Source organism: Trichechus manatus, unplaced genomic scaffold, assembly GCF_000243295.1.
Source record: "Trichechus manatus latirostris isolate Lorelei unplaced genomic scaffold, TriManLat1.0 scaffold00013, whole genome shotgun sequence".
Classification (NCBI taxonomy): Eukaryota; Metazoa; Chordata; class Mammalia; order Sirenia; family Trichechidae; genus Trichechus; species Trichechus manatus.
In genome coordinates this window covers 8,560,327-8,582,833 of record NW_004443949.1, presented here as the reverse complement: position 1 = coordinate 8,582,833, position 22,507 = coordinate 8,560,327, and positions in this window count along the sequence as shown.

The following is a 22,507-nucleotide window of genomic DNA, read 5'->3' as shown; positions in this document are numbered from 1 at the left end:
CTTGCCCCTGGGCTGGTGTACCCCTTTAGTCTCATTTTCTTTTATGGCTAAAGGGTGAACCTCAGGAGTGACTTCATTACTGAGCTAAAAGGGTGTCGGAGACCACACTATTGGGGTTTCTCCAGTCTTTGTCAGGCTAGTAAGTCTGGTCCTTTTTTGTGAGTTAGAATTTTGTTGTACATTTTTCTCCAGCTCTGTCCGGGACCCTCTGTTGTGACCTCTGTCAGACCAGTCAGTGGTGGTATCCGGGCACCATCTAGTTGTACTGGACTCAATCTGGTGGAAGCTGTGGTAGTTGTGGTCCATTAGTCCTTTGGACTTATCTTTCCCTTGTGTCTTTAGTTTTCTTCATTCTCCCTTGCTCCCAAAGGAGCAAGTATCTTAGTGTAACAATTTTTAATTGTTGATTCTGTTGCATCAGAAGAAAGAATCTATAGGAAATAATACTTTTGTGTTATCATAGAGTCCAAGTTTACAGTCTCACAATTTTCATCATAAACAAGCACTTCTATTACTCTAAAGCTTCCCATAACTTGATTTGGAATTATTGCTGTAGATAATGGTCAGAGTGAACCTAACAAGAAATAAAACTCCAGTTAACTAACAGTCCCATGAATATGTCTCTAAATACTGAAAGCAAAGTTCTTGGTGTTTATATGCTTATTTTCTTTCTTTCTTTTATTCTTTTTTTTCCTTGAAGTTGTTTTAGGAAAGAAATTGAACAAGTAGGTCTACATTTTAAGAAAATAAAATTGAAAATAATATAAAACATCTGGTAAAGTCATTAAAGAATAGTTTAGATGGCACCTTCATCTGTATATTACCAGCATATCAACAGGACTGCAATATAAAAACAAATTAGAGCTGAAAGAGTAGTGGGGCACAGACTCTCTTTAAGGAAGCAAAATAAACAAGAATGATAGAGGAATTTGAAGACTCTCTCTTTTACAACTGCAGCAAACATTAAACACAGTCCAACTCCTAGCCAGATTAACGTAAAATCTCACACTAACAACCTATTTAACTCAGTTATCATTGCCTTGTACATCATATCTGGTGTTCAACAAAGGTACAAGGGATAGTAAAACATAAGAAAAAACACAATCTGAAGCGATAAAGCAAGCTTCAGAACTCAGACATGGTACAGATTTTGTAATTATCAATAGAGAAATTTAAAGTAACTATGACTACTATGTTAAGAGCTATAATGGAAAAAGTAGACAACATGCAATAACAAGTAAGTTATGTAAGCAGAGATGGAAACTCAAAGAAAGAATTCAGAAGAAATGTTAGAAATTAAACAAAACAAAACAAAAAAACTCCATAACATAAATGGATAATGCCTTTGATGGTTTCATCATTAGACTTGATATGGTTGAGGAAATAATCAGTGAGATTAAAGATATCTCAATAGATATTCTCCAAATTGCAATTCAAAGAGAAAAGAGAATAATAATAATAAAACAGAACATTTAAGTGTTGTACTACAATTTCCAAAGTTGTAATTTCTGTGTAATCCAAATACCAAAAAAAGAAAAAAAAGGAGATTAAAACAAAAGAAATATTTGAAGAAATAATGATCAAGAATTTTCCAAAATTAACTGAAGACACCAAACTACAAATACAGGAGTTCATAAAACATCAAGAGGTATTTTGCAGAAAAACAAAGGCAATTAGATTATCTTGAAGGAAGTCAGAGAATAAAAGAAACTTACTTTGCTATAGAGGAACAAGGCTAGAATGACAATGACTTTTCATTAAAACAACATGAAAGCAAGAAGAAAGTAGAATGAAATATTTAAAGTGTTGAAATAAATTACCGATTTAGAATTCTATATTTGGTGAAATTATCCTTCAAAAGTGAAGGAGAACCAAAAGGTCAACAATTACTCAAAAGCAAAGATGAGAAGATAAGGAAGTTGGGAAATAGAATACTGGAAATGAAACAAACAGAATACAATTAAAGAGAATGTTGACACATTGTGCTAAATATAACTAATGTCATTGAACAATTTGTGTGGAAAATGTCAAATGGGAACCTAACTCACTGTATAAACTTTCACTAAAAACTCAATAAAATGATATTTTTTTTAAAAGTAAAGGAGAAATAAACACTTTTTCATAAAAAAGAGAAATTTACTATTGTTACGCAAATAACGCATGCCTTCCACATTTGTTTACCAACCATACCTTACTCTGGGAAGATATTTTCATAAGCACACTGTGCTTTTTTTTTTTTTTTTTACAGCAACATGTGAAAGGTTGGCAGTTCAAATCCACCAGGCGCTCTTTGGAAACAATATAGGACAGTTCTACTCTGTCCTACAGGGTCGCTATGAGTCGGAATTGACTCATGGCAACAAGTTTGTTTGTTTTAATTAAAAAAGACAAATTGGCATAGCGACACTTACAAAAATACCTCATGGGGGAGGGCCTGGTTGGTAAACAAACATAGAAGGCATGCATTATTTGCCTAAAAATATGGTATTGTCAATGGACCTGCCCTGTAAGAAATGCTAAAAGGTCTTCAGGGAAAAGGAAAATGATGTAGATCAGAAACTCCGATCTACACAGAGAAAGGAAGAGCATAAAAGAAGGAGTAAATAAAGATAAAATATTATGCTTAATTTTCTTATTTTTAATTTATCTAAAAGATACAGATGGAAGATAAAATATTACTTTAAGACGTTCAATGCAAATATAGAGGGGGAAGAATGTTTATGGAGAATGCATTTCACAAACAGATACCAAATATTGAATATATTGCAGATTGAGGCTACACGTATGAAAAAGACATATTCTTTGCCTATCAGGAAGTGATAACTGACTGCTCATAGAATAAAGGGGAAAACTAAAAATTATCTAGAAAAGACAAAAGGACACTGTGAATTTTTGACAAATTTACATTGTATCTAGCACTTAACTGGGCATTTTGCAAATATTTATATTCATCTTTGAAGTGTTTAAAATTTACACCTTGTTCTTCATTTTGTAGTGGAAGAATCTAAGAATGATTAAATGCATTGTTTAGTTTGTCCAAGTTCAAAAAGTTAATGACATTTATTAATTACATTAGAATCTAGAAATATTTAACTAAAAACTTCCTGTTCCGGAGACATTGAGGAATTAATAGTGCTATTAACTGAGTTAAGCAAGTCAAGCAGAAGTGATAATCTGGCATTGAAGAAAATGAGTTTGAATTTTGATATGCTAAATCCAATGGACAATGAATTTATGATCTTTCTACTTGAGCTTTGATTTTATTTATTGTAAAACAGATTTAATGAGAAGAAGATAGACGAATGTTAAAATAATAACATTCCAGTAACGTTGTCAATAGAAGTACCTGGATAGCACAAATGGTTACACTCTTGACTACTAGCCAAGGTTGCTATTTGGAACTCACCCAGAGGAGTCTGGGAAGACAGGCCTGGTGATCTGCTCTGAAAGGTCATAGCCTTGAAAATCCTATGGAGCAGTTCTGATCTGCAGATATGGGATCACCATGAATCAGAATCGACCTGACGGCAACTAACAACAAAACAACAATTCTGTCAATTATTTATAACATATTATACTCATTTAATATTTTTATATTGAAAATATTCATTTTTTATACATTTCTAAAGAAATTGAGTTCTTCAATAACTCTTCAATGTATGTCATCGACTATTTTAAACTCTTAATGCACATGTTTATATTTAAAATTATTCAGACTTCATTGTTGTGTATCTTTAAAATACACAGAGTATTTATGGTTGTGTATGTTTCTTTGTAGTACATAGTGTTTATTTCAATATGATTCCTAATTATAATATTGCTCCTTTGGAAACATAATATTTTATATTATTGCAAATAATTTTTTTAACACTTTATAATAGTGCATTGAGGCACAGAGTATGACTTATTTTCTATCATTTCATTTCAGGATCCAAGTTGATAACATGTGGCCAAGCTGATTGTGCTGTGCAAGACTCAGCCTTGAGCTGTATACAATCCAAACATCTGTTTTTATTCCAAATAAGAAAGCAAAATTCTACATGATTATTAAATGATTCAGAGGCCTATATTGATGTAATTAAATCTCAGATCACCATCATATTTGATTATAAAATATGAATTTCCTGGTAAATATATTCTATTTTTTTCCTTCTATTTATTGTTTCATATATTTTGACATACAGTTTCAGAAACAGTTATTTCTTCAAAATTAATAAGTATGCTATAGTTCAATTCTCCCAAAGGTAAAAATGTAAACTCCAAGGATGGCATTTCTAATGTAAAAAATTGCTTTTTTTTTGTATATTCTGACACTACAAATCTACCTCTATTTGGCAGTTGAAGGTTTGGTATGTTGTCCTTTAGGGCTCCAATATCTAAATAGGCAACATACGTGAATTTAGGGAAAATGTAAATTTACTGAATCAAATTGCTTAAGAATAGCTAGCAGGTAAAACACAACTTTGCTTGGGATTAAAAATCCCATGATTTTCAATGTGATAAGAAGCTAATATATAAATAAATGAGAAGTAACTTTTTGGCCACAATACTTCAGGTTTTGTGATCAAGTGAATCATATGCAGTAAATCTACTGTGTAGCTCATATTACAGTTTGCTTGAGTAAAGACCATTCTATTGGCTCATTGTTTTCACTTATTTGAATCAGTTTTCTATTGTCCGTATTGTAGACCCAGTTTTATCTCTAGAGAGTTCTGTTTTCATTTTTTAACAAATGAATAAACTCATGGCTAATTTCATATGTATATTTGGTATTGCTAATGGGACTTAGTAACACAGGTTTTGTTAGCTGTATATTCCAGCAATGATTAGTGAAATATTTCATTTGTTTTTGAAATTCCAATCCACAGAGCTCACATGTGCTACTTTTTTTTTTTCAGATGCTCAGTTGAATAAACTTATGTAGTTTATAACAGATAGTATTTTTATCTGCAATATAATGGTGCAAAATTTTTGACAAACATACTGAATATGTGATATAATATTTGTGAAGATTTTCACACACAAGTTAAAAAAATAATGCTATAAAACAACATTTAAACGGTGTTCATATAGGCCAATCTACATATATTTCATAATACAGATTTGATTAATTCTAAGAGGTAAACCTGTATATTATCTTTCATCTGTTGTTTAACTTGTGTATAATGTGGAACTATGCCTAGAAACATGATTTTTTAAGATACATTGTACTAGCCCTTCCTAACAATGAAATGTTGATGACCGTGTATATCGCACCAGTAAGAGCATAGCACAAGTTTTGGAAACAAGTAGTCTCACTGTTGTATTCCAAGAGGTCCATTACTCACTGCAAAGCACAATTGCCCCCATTTGGCTCATATTGTAAAAGAAGCCAGAAGGAAATATGAGCATGATAGCACAGAGGCAGCAGAAGATATTAAATATAGAAGCTAACAGAGGCAGCTGAAAATAGAATCCCCATTCAACCTGGAATCTTTGCATCATTATGGGGCCTACTTCATATCCACTATGACCTCAGTGGCACTTTGGATCTTAAATTATCAAGATTTCATGTCTGTGTAAAAGGGAAATCTGGTAAAATGGAGGAAAATGCCACTCATGAAGGTCATATAGGTGTGTTTTTATAACTACATATAACTCTAAGTGTAGTCCTTTAAAATTAATGTCAAAAACTATTGGGAAAATAATTTGAAATATTTTAGAAAAATAATATTTTTAAGCACCATAATATTCTGCTATCTAAAGACTACAGCCTTCAGTATACCTCAAAGTAAAGAAAATAAAAATCCTCACAACTGATCCAATAAACAACATCATGATAAACAGAGAAAAGACTGAAGTTGTCAAGGATTTCATTTTACTTGGATCCACACTCAACGGCCATGGAAGCAGCAGTCAAGAAATCAAATGATGCATTGCACTGGGCAAATCTACTGCAAAAGACCTCTTTAGAGTGTTTAAAAGCAAAGATGTCACCTCGAAGACTAAGGTGCGCCTGACTCAAGTCATGATGTTTTTAATCTCCTCGTATGCTTCTGAAAGCTGGACAATGAATAAGGAAGACCGAAGAAGAATTGATGCCTTTGAATCATGGTGTTGATGAAGAATATTGAATATACCATGGACTGCAAGAGGAATGAACAAATCTGTCTTGGAAGAAGTACAGCCAGAATGCTCCTTAGAAACAAGCACGGTGAGATTTAGTCTCAAATACTTTGGGCATGTTATCAGGAGGAACTAGTGCCTGGAGGAGGACATCATGCTTGGTAAAGTAGAGGGTCAGTGAAAAAGAGGAAAACCGTCAAGGGAATGGATTGACACAGTGGCTGCAACAGTGGGCTCAAGCATAGCAACAATTAGGAGGATGGAGCAGGACCAGGAAGTGCTATGTTCTGTTGTACCTAGGGTTGCTATGAGTTGGAACTGACTCAAGCGCACCTAACAACAACAAACAGCAACAACAAAGATAAACAACTACATATAATATTTATGGTATATTCCCTGTCATTTGTGATATATAAATCTGTATATATTCATTGGTGCAGTGTTATATGTACCAATGGTATTATTCTTTAAAACCATAAATTAAATTTCTATATTATAGTTAAATATATGTGCCAGAATTTTCTTTACCATACCATTTTCATAAAATTACATGATTCTAGTTTCCAGTTAAAATAATGTTGCAATGGCGTAATTTTTAGTTATATAGAAACATTTTCTTTCCAATGTCTCTGACAATTTGCCTAATATATATATACATATATATAGAAGAGGAACTTCGAAGTAAACTGATATGTGTACTCTTAAAAAGTATGAATAAATCATTGTCACAATAGAAAAAAATTAACTTAGAGCAAATTTATAAAATTTAAATAAAATCTATTATAAAATGCATACATGGCTTCTTGGTCCAGTTATGAGGATTTTTGTTTTCTTTATGTTGAGATGTATTCCATACTGAAGGCTGTGTTATTTGATCTTCATCAGTAAGTGCTTCAAGTCCACTTCAGTTTCAGCAAGCAAGATTATTCCATCTGCATATCACAGGTTGTTAATGAGTCTTCGTCCAGTCCTGATCCTGAGTTCTTCATATAGTTCAGCTTCTCAGGTTATTTGCTCAGCACGAAGACCAAATAAGTATGGTAAAAGGACACAACCTTGAATCACACATTTCTTGACTTTAAACCATGCAACATCCCATTGTTCTTTTCGACCGACTGCCTCTTGGTCTAAGTACAGGTTCCTCATGAGCACAATTAAGTGTTCTGGAATTCTCATTCTTTGAAATGTTATCCATAATTTGGTTATGATCCACACAGTCAAATGCCTTTGCATACTTAATAAAACACAGGTAAACATCTTTCTAGTATTCTCTGCTTTCAGCCAGGATCCATCTGACATCAGCAGTGATTTCTCTTGTTCCACATCCTCTTCTGAATCTAGCTTGAATTTCTGGCAGTTTCCTGTCGATGTACTGCTGCAACCACTTTTGGATGATCTTCAGCAAAATTTTACTTGTGTATGATACTTTCGCATTCTATTGGATCACTTTTCTTTGGAATGGGCACAAATATGGATCTCTTCCATTTGGTTGACCAGGAAGCTGTCTTCCAAATTTCCTGAAATAAACAAGTGAGCACTTCCAGTATGGCATCCATTAGTTGAAACGTCTCAATTGGTATTCTGTCAATTCCTGGAGTCTTGTTTTTCGACAATGCCTTCAGTGTAGCTTGGATCTCTTCCTTCAGTACCATGAGTTCTTGATCATATGCTACCTCCTGAAATGGTTGCATGTCAACCAATTTTTTTGGTACAGTGTCTCTATTTATTCCTTCCATCTTCTTTTGATGCTTCCTGTGTTGTTCAATATTTTGCTCATAGAATCCTTTAATATTGCAACTCGAGGCCTCAATTTTTTCTTCAATTCTTCAGCTTGAGAAATGCTGAGCGTATTCTTCCCTTTTGGCATTCTATCTCCAGGTCGTTGTTCATTTTGTTGTAATACACTACTCTGTCTTGTTGAGCTGCCCTTTGAAATTTTCTGTTCAGCTCTTTTACTTTATTATTTCTTCCTTTTGCTTTAGCTACTCGAAGTTCAAGAGCAAGTTAGTTTCCTCTGACATCCTTTTGGTCTTGTCTTTCTTTCCTGTCTTTTTAATAACCTCTTGTTTTTTTTCACATGTAATGTCCTTGATATTATTCCACAACTCGTCTGGTCTTCCCTCAATAACGTTAAATGCATCAAATCTATTCTTTAGATTGTCTCCAAATTCAGATGGGATATACTCAAGATTATACTTCAGCTCTCCTGGACATGTTCTAATTTTCTTCAACTTCAACTTGAACTTGCCTATGAGCAATTGATGGTATGTTCCACAGTTGGTCTCTGGCCTTGTTCTGACTGATAATATTGAGCTTTTCCATCATCTCTTTCCACAGATATAGTCGATTTGATTCCTGTGTACACCATCTGGCAAGGTCCATGTGTATAGTCACCATCTATGTTGTTGAAAAAATGTATTTGTAATGAAGAAGTAGTTGGTCTTGCAAAATTCTATCATGAGATCTCAGGCATCATTTCTATCACCAACTACCAATTTTGTCAAGGTCAAAATTTCCAACTACCAATCCTTCGTTGTTTTCAGCTTTCACATTCCAATTGTCAATAATTGTCAATGCTCCTTGATTGTATGTTTGGTCAATATGAGACTGCAGAAGTTGGTAAAAATCTTCTATTTCTTCATCTTTGGCCTTAATGCTTGGTGCATAAATTTGAATAATAGGCCTATTAACTGGTCTTCCTCATAGGCGTGTGGATATTGTGATGGTTAAGATTGTGTGTCAACTTGGCTGGGACATGATTCTCAGTGTTTATATGTGATCACTCCCATGATTGAATTTGCTGTGAGTAGCCAATCAGATGAGAGGGAGTTTCCTTGGGGGTGTGGCCTGCATCTGAATATAAACAGACGTTCTGGCTTTTTGCTCACTCTGAATCTGGATCCTCTGGCTGCCTCCTGTCATCTCACCTCTGGTTCTTGGGACTTGAGCTGTCAGCTTATCTGCCGAACTTGGGATTCATGGGTCTTCACAGCCTGTGAGTGGAGCCCTGCTCTCCGATCTGCTGATCTTGGGTTCACCAGCCTCTGCAGCTATGTGAATCAGGAGAAACCTTGCAGTCTTTCCTGCCTATCTTGGAATTTGTGGACCTTCACAGCCTGTGAGCAGGAGCCGTGCCCTCCGACCTGCCGAACTTGTGCTTGCCAGCTTCTATGGCTGCATGAATAGAGAGAGGCCTCTACCCTGATCCATGGACCTGGGACATTCTAGCCTGTACAATCACGTGAGCCGTTTCCTTGATATAAATCTCTCTCTATATATATATATTTATACACTTTACTGATTTTGCTTCTCTAGAGAACCCAGCCTAAGACAGATATTATCTTATTACTGACAGGATAAGATAGATCGTGAAATGTTCTTTCTGATGATGAACATGACGCCATTCCTCTTCAATTTGTCATTGCCGGCAAGTAGACCATATGATAGTCTGATTCACAATGGCCAGTACCAGTCCATTTCAGCTCCCCAATGTGTAATATATCAATCTTTATGCATTCAATTTCATTTTTGACAACTTCTAATTTTCCTAGATTCATACTCTGTACATTCCATGTTTTGATTATTAATGAATGTTTGAAGCTGTTTCTTCTCATTTTGAGTCATGCCCCATCAGCAAAGAAGGTCCCAAAAGCTTGACTCCATTCACATCATTATGGTTGACTCTATTTTGAGGAGGCAGCTCTTTTCCAGTTGTATTTTGAGTATTTTCCAGTGAAAGGCTCATCTTCCAGCACTATATCAGACAATATTCTGCTGCTATCCATAAGGTTTTCACTGGACAATTTTTTCAGGAGTGGACTTCCAGGTCCTTCTTCCTAGTCTGTCTTAGTCTGGAAACTCCTCTGAAGCCTGTCAAGAGCATCCTGTCCACCATAGATGACCCTGCTAGTATTTGAAATACTGGTTGTATATCTTCCAGTATCATAGCAACAACCAAGACACTACAATACCACAGTACTGATCATGGCAACAATTCAATTTATGGTGTTGTAAGTAGAATATATAAAATAATCCCCATTCTTCTGCTAATGCTGAAACTCACTTCTGCTCTTCTACAGAATCCCTGCTCTATGCTCCCTTCCATGTTTGATAATCTAAATTCTCTTTTCCTATTTTCTCACCTATCTTTAAGCTTTGTCAGCACACATATCATTACATATTACTTAGTAATTTTCAGATCAGCTGCTAAAAAATAAAATGTTTTCTCAAATTTTATTTGATATTCACCAACAGTAGGATTTCCTTATAATTTTTTTAGTCTCAGAACTATTGATTCTTTGTTGTTGTTAGTTGCTATCAAGTCAGCTCCAACTCATGGTGACCTTATGTATAACAGAACCTTATGTGTAACAGAACAGAATAGTTCTGAAACTTGCTCTTAAAGTAGAGTAACTAAAGTGAACAGAAGAAACAATGAAGTAAAACAATGGATTTATAGTTTGCATAAATTCTTGGGCAAAGTGAGGCACTAAATAATTGTCCAAAATAACTTTCATATATATTATGACTTACATAAATTTATATATATATGTATATATCTCATCTGTATTAGTGGACTGTGCTTTTAACTATCTATTGAGTATCTACTACATGTGTCCTGTTGTGCCAATTTGTGTTTTATTTTGTTTTTGTATTTAGCACACATGCATTGATCTATAGTTAATTATCAGATTAGACAGTTGGATTTTTCCCATTAAAGCTATTTCAGATATCATACTGAAATCGGACATTGTATAAACTCAGAGATGGATTATTTAATTAACTCATGCTGTTCAGTTGTTACAGAAGTCTGGGAAAACACTACAAACTAAAATAATCCACATTCCCTCAGTTCTCTCTTCCAAGTAGGATGCAATCATTAAAATATAATAGTAAGTATTAAGTCCTTTGCAAAAACAACATGTTTATATCAGTACTTAGTATTTACACAGTAGCTACTTATTGTACATGATTAATGAATATTTTTGATAGATTAGATTTTTTTTTCTTTATCATTTTGGTTAAAGAGTTGGGGATATAGAAAACTCTTTTGGATGTCAGTTTTGTACCTATTCTATATAAATTTAATTTTTTTGCAATTAAAATGATACTATAATTATGTTGGTTCAGTTAACATATTATTTACATTTTTCTTCTAAATTTATGCAAAACTTTTATAACTACATATTTCCTGTTCTTATAACATAAAAAATTACTTTTATTACCCTGGCTGTGTTTATGGTCCCATAATGAGTCATGACCCCATGGTGCCTCAATTCTTTCTCTTCCTTTCAGTGTACTCCAGCTGACTTCCAGCCTCCAGCTTAGGCAATTTTTGTGCCTAGCGGTTTTTTTCCAGAAGGAAAAAAAGGCTGGTATACTCTATCTCCTTGCCATTCTGAACTTCCAGATAATACTATCCCACGAGCAGCCATTATCCAAATACTTTAGTCAGTTGTATAAATACCCCAGCTCTCTTGCTCCTGGGTACAATGATTCTGAATTCTGTGTTTACGATTTCCTAGAGTTTCACAGAAGAAATCAGCTTTGAGTTTTCTCTCTGGTAGTTGCCATAATGCAGTTTTTAATGAATGCTTTCCATTCCCTACCAGTGTTCTATGAGTCTCACAAATACACTCTCACAGAAATCTTTTTGTGGAAACTCAACCTAAGCCAGAACCTGTACATGTACATTTTGTTTCCCTTCTCTCTCCAGACCTTTTTATGGGTAAACTATAATCATCTTTCAAATTTCAGGTCAAGCACTACATTATCAGAAAATTCTTCCTTTAGCCTAGTCTGCATATATTCCAATGCTACTTGTACTCAAAGAATCCTATATTTTTCCTTCATAACAGTTAAAATGCGTTTATACATTGAATACATGAATCTGTCTTGTTCCCATTAGACTCTTAACATTAGAAAGGCAGGGACCTTATCTCTTTTGCTGGTTATAGTATCTGCTTATGCCTGGTATCTATATGGTTTAATATTCGTTGACTGACTTATTGAATTAATCAAATGAATAAAGTATCTCTTTTGATATGGGTACCAAAATACATATCATGTCTTTAACATTCATTGGTTACTCACCTTGTAATTTTTGTAATATGATCAATATTTAGGATTCTCTTCTTTTTTCCTAGACTTACGTGAAATGTAGTAAATTGTTGCTTTCCCAATGAAACTCAGTATCTAAAAATAATTTGAAATATTAATATTATAGCAATGAAATACAATAGAACAGATAAGGATTTATTTAAACATTGTTCTTAGCTACCATCAAGCTGGCCCTAACTCAGGATGATCCCACGGACTACAAGGTAGAACTGCTCCATAGGGTTTTCTTTGCTGTAATCTTTATGAAAGCAGATCACCAGGCCTTTTATGCAAGGAAGCCACCAGGTGGGTTCAAACCACCAAGCTTTAGGTTAGCAGTCTATAGCAACTCAGGTTTCTTCATTTACATAGTACATATTCTTAATTATTTTTAAGTTATCTAGAATAGCCTATATTTCAGCATTAGAAAATAATTTACTGGAAAACATAGCTCTTTAATAATAGAAAGGTATTTAGAAAATCATCTGCTTGGAAAAATAATGTTTTAATAAATAAACTTATTGAATTTATTTATTTTTGTTATTTATAGTAATTTTAATTTAAAAAAAAAAACTTTATTGTGAATCTGATACTAAACATTTAACTTACAAAAAAAAAAAAGGTAACTAAAGGATTTGTCATACCCAGAGCTCCTGTTGTAGAAAAACATTTAATCATAGTGTTTCTGGTTCATAAAGGGGTATGGTAGATTGTCATGGATTGAATTATGTCCCCCCAAAATATGTGTTATCAATTTGGTTGGGCTTTGTTAAAAGCCATCCACTTGTGGTATTTCTGTTACAGCAGCATTAGATGACTAAGACATAGGTTAACTGTGAATTAACTCCAATAAATATATTTTTACAAAGTTTCCCTATATTTTCTCATGCTTTGCAAACATCGTTATCAAAAAGGCTACTTTTGAATTTTTCTTTATTTTTGATAATGTTGTTCTCAAGGAACTAAATAAAATAAAGTTCTTCCTAACAAATTTGAATAGAAGCAAAATAAAAAGTACTAAGAAAAGTATATACAACCAGTGTGTTAAAAGGCATAATCCATGGTAACTAAAATGTCACTTTCTTCCTCTCTTGCTCACTTTTTAGTCCCTCGCCATCTCTCTTTCCTTCTTTAAATTTACGCAGTAGATACAACCTTCCCCTGCACCTAAATATAAATTCAAGAAAGTCCATGACTATTCTCCTCAATCTTGACTCATTTAGGTTCTTATAATTACATTAAATCTTTTGCAGGCTCTTCTAAAATCAGAAATTAGAATGACTGGCCAAAGTTATTAATTTTAGTTGAACTTCAATCTTGATTTTATCTTCCCAGCCCCAACGCTCACCTGCTTTAAGCTGGAATCCAAATGTGATGAAGGTGAGTATAGGGTAGATCACGAGCTGTTTTGCTGGCCTTTTGTTTCTCTCTTCAGTCTCCCCACATGGCTAGCTATTGAATCCTCCAAGTTCTGAGACAATAGTGGGTAGACAAAGAGGTGTGATCTTCAGATGTCTAGTCCTGGCATATGATTAAAGCTGATCCTCCTTCATGGGTATTTTCTTGGCATCTTTAGAAATTTCTTTGTAGACTTCTCTGACTAAAATCGCTCATGAAATGGGTAAAGATCTTTTTCATTCACTAACTATTTCCAATTCACTGTCAGCTTTTTTTTTCTTTCTTCTCTGTCAATCATCTGTTCATTAGCAGAATTCCTCATGAAGAGAACTTCTTCAGGCCTTTTCCTTTCTCTCCTTTACCCCCAATCTCTCTCCCTCTTTCTACCCCGTACCTGGACATCTATAGAAAACATTCGTTCATCTTTTTCCCCAGACAATTTCTTGGAGTGCAAGATAATCCCAATGCAAATTTTACCATGCTTCCAGTGACTTCCTTCATCTTTCTTGGGTTATGAATCAGGCACCAACATTTTATTTCTCCTAAAGTTAGAGAACTCATTTTTTACTTTTCTACTAGTCTTACTGAATTATCTTTCAAATAAGCTTGTGATGCAGTTGATAGTCTTTCACCCCTCCTTGATGGGCGGCGGAAAGAAAATGAAGGTTCATAGTAAGAGAACAGTTTTCTTTGAGGAATTCTCACCCAATTCTCCTTTGACCCCCTCATATTCTTAAAGTAGGTAAAAGGATTGAAGATTCATTGAGTCTATTTTTAGTGAAATGCATTATTTACATTTGATCTAACAATTTAATTTAAATTTTCCATATGTATTTTTACTTGGAGACGAGATAGAAATAAACTGTACTATTATATTAAACATAAAAAAACTGAAAAACCAAACCCATTGCTGTCAAAACCCTATAGGACGGAGTAGAACAGCCCCATAGGGTTTCCAAGTAGCAGCTGATTGATTCAAACTGCTGACCTTTTGGTTAACAGCTGTAGCTCTTAAGCACTGCACAACCAGGGCCCCATATTAAACACATCGTTGTTGTTGTTAGGTGTCGTGGAGTCAGTTCTGACTCATCGCGACCCTATGTACAACAGAACGAAACACCACCTGGTCCTGAGCCATCCTCACAATCATTATGCTTGATCCCATTGTTGCAGCCACTGTGTCAATCCATCTTCTTAAGGTGCCTCCTCTTTTTTGCTAAACATAATATGTATATAAAAAGTTACTTTTATTATAATTGATTTTTTCTGACTTGTCTAGCTTTCCCATAACACGATTTCAGCATTTCTTTTATAATCCAAAAGGTTTTTGCTAAAAATTTAGAAATATTTCTTCTGTGGTCATGTTAAATTTTTTAAGATTATCTAATGTAGAAAATTATATAGGAATTACTGTAGTTAAACATTTCAAATTAGTACATAAATGCAGATAATATTTTAAAATTTCATTTGATCCTGTTGTCCCTTTAATTAATTAATTTTTTTACTGAGAGAATTGTCTCTTATTGCTCATCTCATAACTGCCATCTCATGAAAAATTACAGAAAATGAGATCTTATCTTGTTAATTTCTCATTGATAATGAGGTTGTTGAATATGTGATCTTCAAAAAATACATTCAAATACATGTATTTTAGGGAAATTTAACCCATTCTAATTGGGAAATAAGAGTTCAGAAAGTACCAAGATGTGTCAAAAAATGATTTTGCTATTTCCCCAACTGATTTTCATGTCACAAATCCTTCAACATGTCACAGACACTCAAGAACAGGACTTCAATCTCATTACTTTAACAGATATGCTTATTCTGAGAACACTAACTTCTTTTAGTTCTGAGATGTCTCTTCATAATCAAACTTTTATGTCTATCTGCTTGCTTTCCATTTTTTTTTTAAGTCTTACAGGCATCTTAGGTAAGCATATTTTTTTTGAAAAACAAATGTATCATTTCATTAAAATGGGCTGCATTTTATTTCCTCTTTCAATAAATACACCACTCTTCCTCAGATAGGCAACCCAGAAACCAGTTTTGACCCGTGAGTTCTTCTCTCTCACACCTGCTAAATTCAGTAAGTGAATCTAAGACCTAATTCTATTTTTAATAGACTCAAATTAAAATTAAAATATTACTTAAATTTTATAATTAAAATTAAAACATAATTTTAATATATTTTATAGTAACTATTTAGTATTAAATATTACTACAATAATCCCCTACTCTGGTTTCTGTATCCAGTCTTGCCAACCTTGACTTCATCTGCTACAAGCTGGGCTTTCTAAAAAGTAAACCTAAAGATAACAGTCTTTTAGTTTCTTTTCACACAGAAAATAAATTCTGATACTTGAAGGAATAATAATCTTTCCAAGAACTTCCTTTTTTTTTCCTCTCTTCCTTTTCCGTTCTTGCCACTCTCTGATTTACATCCCATCTTCCCAACTCAATAAATGGCTTCAGTTTTCCATATATCCTCCATTAGTCAAGATAGGCTAAGCTTATGCTATGGGGTCAAACAACCCTCAATATCTCAGTGACATAACAAAATAAAGTTTATTTCTCACTGTTACCAATTCTGTGTAAGAACTGATGGCTCTTCAGGGTGCTCTCTTGCAAGTCATGAACCAACAATCTAGGCTACTTCAGACCTGAGACTCTACCAACTCAACACATCATTCCATAATAACTGAGATAGGAATAGAGGAGGATATAGGATCACACTCTGGAAATTAAGTGCTGGGCTCATAGCACATTTCCAAGAACTAGTTGTCTGCTCACCTTATTGTGAAGAAGTTGAGATGTACCAAAAAAACCAAACCAAAACCCCTTTGCTGTTGAATCAATTCTGACTCATAGTGATCCTATAGGACAGAATAGAACTGACCCACAAGGTTTCTTTTGGTCAGCAGCCGTAGTTCTTAACCACTACTCCACCAATACAGTCTGTGTTTTCTAAAGTAGAACAGATCAGAATTTGATGAAAACAAGTAAAGTCTACCACATACTCTGAAATGTATACACCCTTTCTTCACTTATTGACTATGTGGTTACCCGATATTTCACATTTACAACAATAGCAAAAAATCTACTATAGGACTATTTTGCACATTTATGACATTCTTCTGGCAGTAATGAACACCGAGGTGCAAGGTGAGAGTAATACTGGCTGTGACGGTTAAGGTTATGTGTCAGCATGCCTGCGCCATGATTCTCACGATTTTGGCAGTTATATAATGATGTAGTCATCCTCCATTTTGTCATCTGATGTGTGATTTTCACAAAATGACCTGGTCTTTGGAACCTAACCATGTGGATAAGTGAGGAGTGGGTGTACTCAATTACTCTGAAATATATACCCAATGTCTTTGCACTGTCTAGAACTCCATTCCACTCATAACATATACTTGCTACTTCTTATCCAAGAATCCTTCTATTATTATGTGTATTTGCTTTAAGTGTAATTCTCCTTTTCCACTAAAAAATACAAGTGATACCTTTTTTGTTTTTTGTTATGTCACCACTTAATACTAGCAATACAAGTTGGAAATGGCATTTAATACACATCTGTTGAAGTGAATTTTTAGTCTGACCTAAACAACTTGACAAAAAGTTAACGTTAAGCAATTGTTGATGACCTTTCCTGTTTCATGTATTAAGGCTACAATTAGTTGTATGTTGTTTACCCTACATCATAGCTTGAAATTAGCATTGTTTATTTAATGATATGTACACATAGATTTTTTTCTACCTGATATAAATTGAAATACTTGTCCTGGGTAAATCTATTACTTCAGGCTTCAGTAAATATCTTTCATATGATCATGTCCAAATTTATTTATACTAGATGGAGAACTCCAGAATTACTCACCCACCTCTATATAGAACATATAAAATTCCTACCACCCAGTGAGATAGCCTCATTCTGTGGTGTGGGTATGACCTTGGGCAACTATCTAATATTTCTCAATTTCAATATATTCATCAGTAAAATGGGTTAATCATACTTTCTGCTTAATGAGACAATGTATGTAAAATACCAATTACCAGGACAAATGCTATTATAAAATTTACACCCTCATGTTGGAAAAAAATGGCACAGAAATAAAGCAATATTCACACCATAAAGTCTCTCATACATCCAGTAACGCAAGTCAAAGCTGCTTATGTGGCAATAATGGTTTATTTGTGAGATCAAATTCATATACTTAGGATATTGAGAAAAATATTGATCTATGTTTAAATTTCAGAATAAAATAAAATTATATTTAGAAAAACTAAGCTTAATTTTCTTTTGAAAAATCTTTTTTTTTTTCAAAAATATAGAGAAATGACAAGTGCATGTAAATTTTCTTTTAACCATTACATTTCTGGGTTTTATGACTCTCAGTTTACTTGGGTAAAAGCCCTCTTTTCACTAGTAAGTAATTGAGCATGATATTTTTCTCTTGGTCTTACTTATTAAGTGTACAATAAGGGGAACATCTATTCTTCATCACATAAAGATCACTGTAAATTATCTTTCAAAGTCCAGTGTCTTGGAAAGGATTATCAAAAAAAAAAAAAAAAAAAATTGGCAGTATTCTATTTCTTTCAGGCTTTCTTCTTTCTCAAGAACAAAAGCCATGAGGGGGCTTTAGTACTTCGTTCAAAAATGAAATTGCTTACTAAATTGCTTTCTAGGCACTCAGTCAAAAGTCTTTTAGATATGAATTATGTGAAAAACATAAGAGCTTTCCTGAAAATCACGTGAGTATGATATGCATTTTTATAAAAGAAAGTTTGTGATTAATATAGAAAAGTGAATTCTCCTTGGTGATTTAGTTGTCTAATATTCCTCAACCATGTGTTTGAATTATAAATAATTCCAGTGGTTCCACAAGTCCATGTCTGTAGATAATCTTTGACAAAATTATATTTATACATAATTATATTAACTTAATTCTATTTATACTTATATTTACCAGTTATGACTTTGGAAATAAGTTACAAATCAGTAAACATTTTTGAATTTTCAGCATATACACCAATATCTTGCACAAACTGGTATCATGTCTGTGAATAAATTAATTCTCTACATAAATATTGAGTTGTTTCCCTATTTAGTAAATCACTAATTGTCAAGTGACGGTCTTAATATTTTCTTAGATAATAAAGGTTCCTAAAAATGAGTGCAAGTTTTAATTGAACTTTGTGTTATAGTGCACGGAAATAAATTTTGGAAATTAAGTGCTCTCTTGGTGCTGTACAGCTGCAAGGTTTAGGAATATCTGGTGACAACTTCGAGAAATTCCCAACACCTCACATATATTTCCAGCTGTTTGGTATGAACAGATAGAAGCTGAGAGAGAGAGATTAGTATAAAACTGAAATCTAGGATAGAAAAAGAAGAAAAAAATATTGAATATATTGGAGTATTTTCCATTTGAATATGATGTAATCTAGATTTTTGGGAAGCAATTATCAAATCATCTCACACATCACCTGGAGATCTTCTTACAATGCAGATTCAGAATCAATAGGTCTGGGACAGATCTTGAGTGTCTACATTTCTAACAAGCTTCTAGATAACATCAATATATCTGTTCCTTAGACCACACGTAGACTAGATGTGATGATGGTAATAGGCCATCCCTCTGGCAAACATTGAAAGAGAAGAATGTGACCAAAGTCAGACCAATCAGAAATCTTCCTTGGGATTTATATACTGAAAGTGAAAGAACAATTATTTCTACTCTTTCGTGTAGCTAAGCAAGACAGATATAAAGAAGATTGGTTTAGAAGAACGTTCCTCACTTTGTGAAGGAAGTCATTAGGTATGCATTAAGGAATATAAAGCCAACACACAAAAAAGAGGTAGAGATAAAGCTGGAGAAGAATCTTTACAGTCTTCCAACACTTAGATCTAGTTATCCTTAATGCCACTTTCATTCTTTCCAAGTTGTATGTTTTTCAGTTGAGTCAATAAATAAACCCTTTACTCTTCTTTTGGTAAGAATGAACTTAAATAGGTGGAGATGTTGCACCACCTTGCAACCAAATCATTGCTGATGAATACTCTATGAAAACTTCTTGTACTGATTTATAATACATATAAGCAGCCTTGGTGAGGCAGGGTTTAAAGTGCTTGGCCACTAACCACAAGGTCAGTACTTCTAAGCCACCAACTGCTTCATGGGAGAAAGAGGTGGCAGTCTGCTTCCGTAAAGATTACAGCTTTGGAAACCCTACGAGGCAGTTCTATCCTGCGCTATAGGGTCTCTATGAGTCAGAATCAGACTAAACTAGATGATAGTGGTAAAATGCATGCATAAAACCATAACTGACAAATGATCAAGCAAGTAGGGCAGTTAAAGAAGAGTCAGGGCAAATCCTGTATCAATAGTTAATTTAAAGGTAATTTTGAGCATGGAATAATTCTGTGTTGTTAGTGGGGAGTGGTTCTCAGTAGAGCCTTCTGTAAATCAGAGAATAGTACAATAGTGTGGTATCAGGAGTGTAGAGTCCTGAGGACTTTAACAATGTATCCCAATGAAAAATATGAAATCCCAATGAAAAATATGAAATTTAAATTGTGGAAACAGACCTTATAGAAGTTATTTGAGAGGGAAGTTAGAACTACAAACAGCGAAGTAAACACTTTTGTTTCTATTTTCTTTAATTACCCCCAGTATCATCCACCATGCTGGAGAATCCAGAAAAAGCAGAACAATTATAAAGGAAGTTTTAACATTTCAGGATGTGTTTATGTTTTTTCTTTAGAAGACGTGGGTATTATTAACAATCATTTTCAAATCTTGTACATCAGACAAATTCCAAGGAAAAATAAAAAGTGCCAATTAATATTATGTTACACACTGATGTATTGATATATTCCACCTTTAAATAATTCTACCCTGATCTTCACATCTCTCCTCAGCTATGAGACTTCTAAGATCCTCTTTATGTAAAAACTTCAGAAAGTGGCTTTTACTTGTGGTTTCCACTTCTTTGCCTTCCTTCCTTCTTGACTCTATTAAAATCAGATTTTATTTTTTTAAATAATAATTTATTGAATTTTTGGTGAAACTTTACAAGCAAGCTATGTTCCCATTTGACAATTTCCACACAGATCGTTCAGTGATGTTAGTTATATTTATCACAATGTGTCAACATTCTCTTTGTATTCTGTTTGTTCCATTTCCTGTACTCTAGTTTTCCTGCCCCCTTATCTTCTCATCTATCTTTTGAGTAATTGTTGACATTTTGGTCTCATAGTGATGGTTTTTAAGTAGAGCACAAATCTTACGGGTAATATCCTTTATTTTGTGTGCCACTCTGCTATTTCACTAAAGCGTAATCTCAGAGGATAGGCTCAGTCTAGGTTTCAAGAGTGTCTCAGGGCGATAGTCTCAAGGTGTCCTCTGTTCTCTACTCTTCCAGTTTGGCCGACTTTTTTTTTTTTTTTTTAGGAATTTGGTTTCTGCCTATATTTTTCTCCCATTCTATCTGGGACTGTCTACTGTGATCGTGGTCAGAATGGTCAATGGTGGTAGCCAGGCACCATTTAGTTCTTCTGGTCTCAGGGTAGATGAGGTTGTGGCTCATATAGATATGTTTCTTCTCTGAGCTTTTGGTTACCTTCTTACTGTTTGCTCCTGCTGAGCAGAGACTAGTAGTTGTGTCTTAGATGACCACTCACAAGACTTTAAGACCCCAGATGCTACTCAACTCACTAGGATGCAGATCATGACTTTTGTGAACTATGTTGTGCCAATTGACTGAGTTGTCCCATGAGACTATGGTCTTAAATTTTCAAACCAGAAACTGAATCTTGGAAGCTTTTTGGTTATATCTGAGGAGTATCCATATTTGTGTCTTCAATGAATTTATGTGCCTGTACCCACATGTCTGTATTTACACTTACCTACAAATACTTCTATCTGTTCTCATAGGTATACACACCTATACCTACCTGTATTTACGTACACCAACACTCATTTTTAATTTGGTTGTGCTGTGGTCATTACAACCACATTCAGTACCACTTTTCCCATCACCAAAAATTACAAGTATCTACAATCTAAATTGTACTATCCCCTCCCCCTCCTCCCTGGTAACCATCAATGAACGTTGGTCCCTCTCTATGTATCTATTCTTTCTTCTTATAAAACAGGGATCATTCAATATTAGTCCTTACGTGCTTGACTTATTTCATTTAGCATTATGCCATCCAGGTTCATTCACGTTATAATATGTTTAGAGAACTCCTCATTTTTCTTTATGGTTGTGTAGTACTCCATTGTATGTATGTACCACAGTTTGCGTATACATTCATCCGTTGATAGGCACTTTGGTTGTTTCCTTTTATTTGCTGTGGTGAATAAAGTAGCAATGACTGTTTGTGTCATTATATTTAGATACATACCTAGGGTCTCTAGGGTCTCTACCTGGGAGTGGGACTGCTGGATCATAGGGCAGTTCTATTTCTAGTTTTTTGAGAAGGCATCATACCATTTTCCCCACTGGTTGCACTATTCCACAGTACCACCAGCAAAGGATAAGTGTTCCAATCTTCTATCATTCTAAAAATATTTGTTGTTATCTTTTGTTTGTTTTTTTTTTTTAGTGACATTTTGGCGGGGATAAGATGGTATCTCACTGTAGTTTTGATTTACATCTCTCTAATGGCTAATGATCATGAACATATTTTCATATGTTTGCTTGCTGCTTGGAAGTCTTCTTTGGTAAAGGTTCTTTTCATGTCCTTCACCCATTTTGTGATTGGGTTGTTTGTCTTTTTGTTGTTGCATTGTTGAAGTTTTTTAGAGATTTTAGAGATTAGACCCTTATTGGATAATTTGTTGCTGAAGACTTTTCCCTGTCTGTAGGTTGTCTATTTACTCTTTTACTAAAG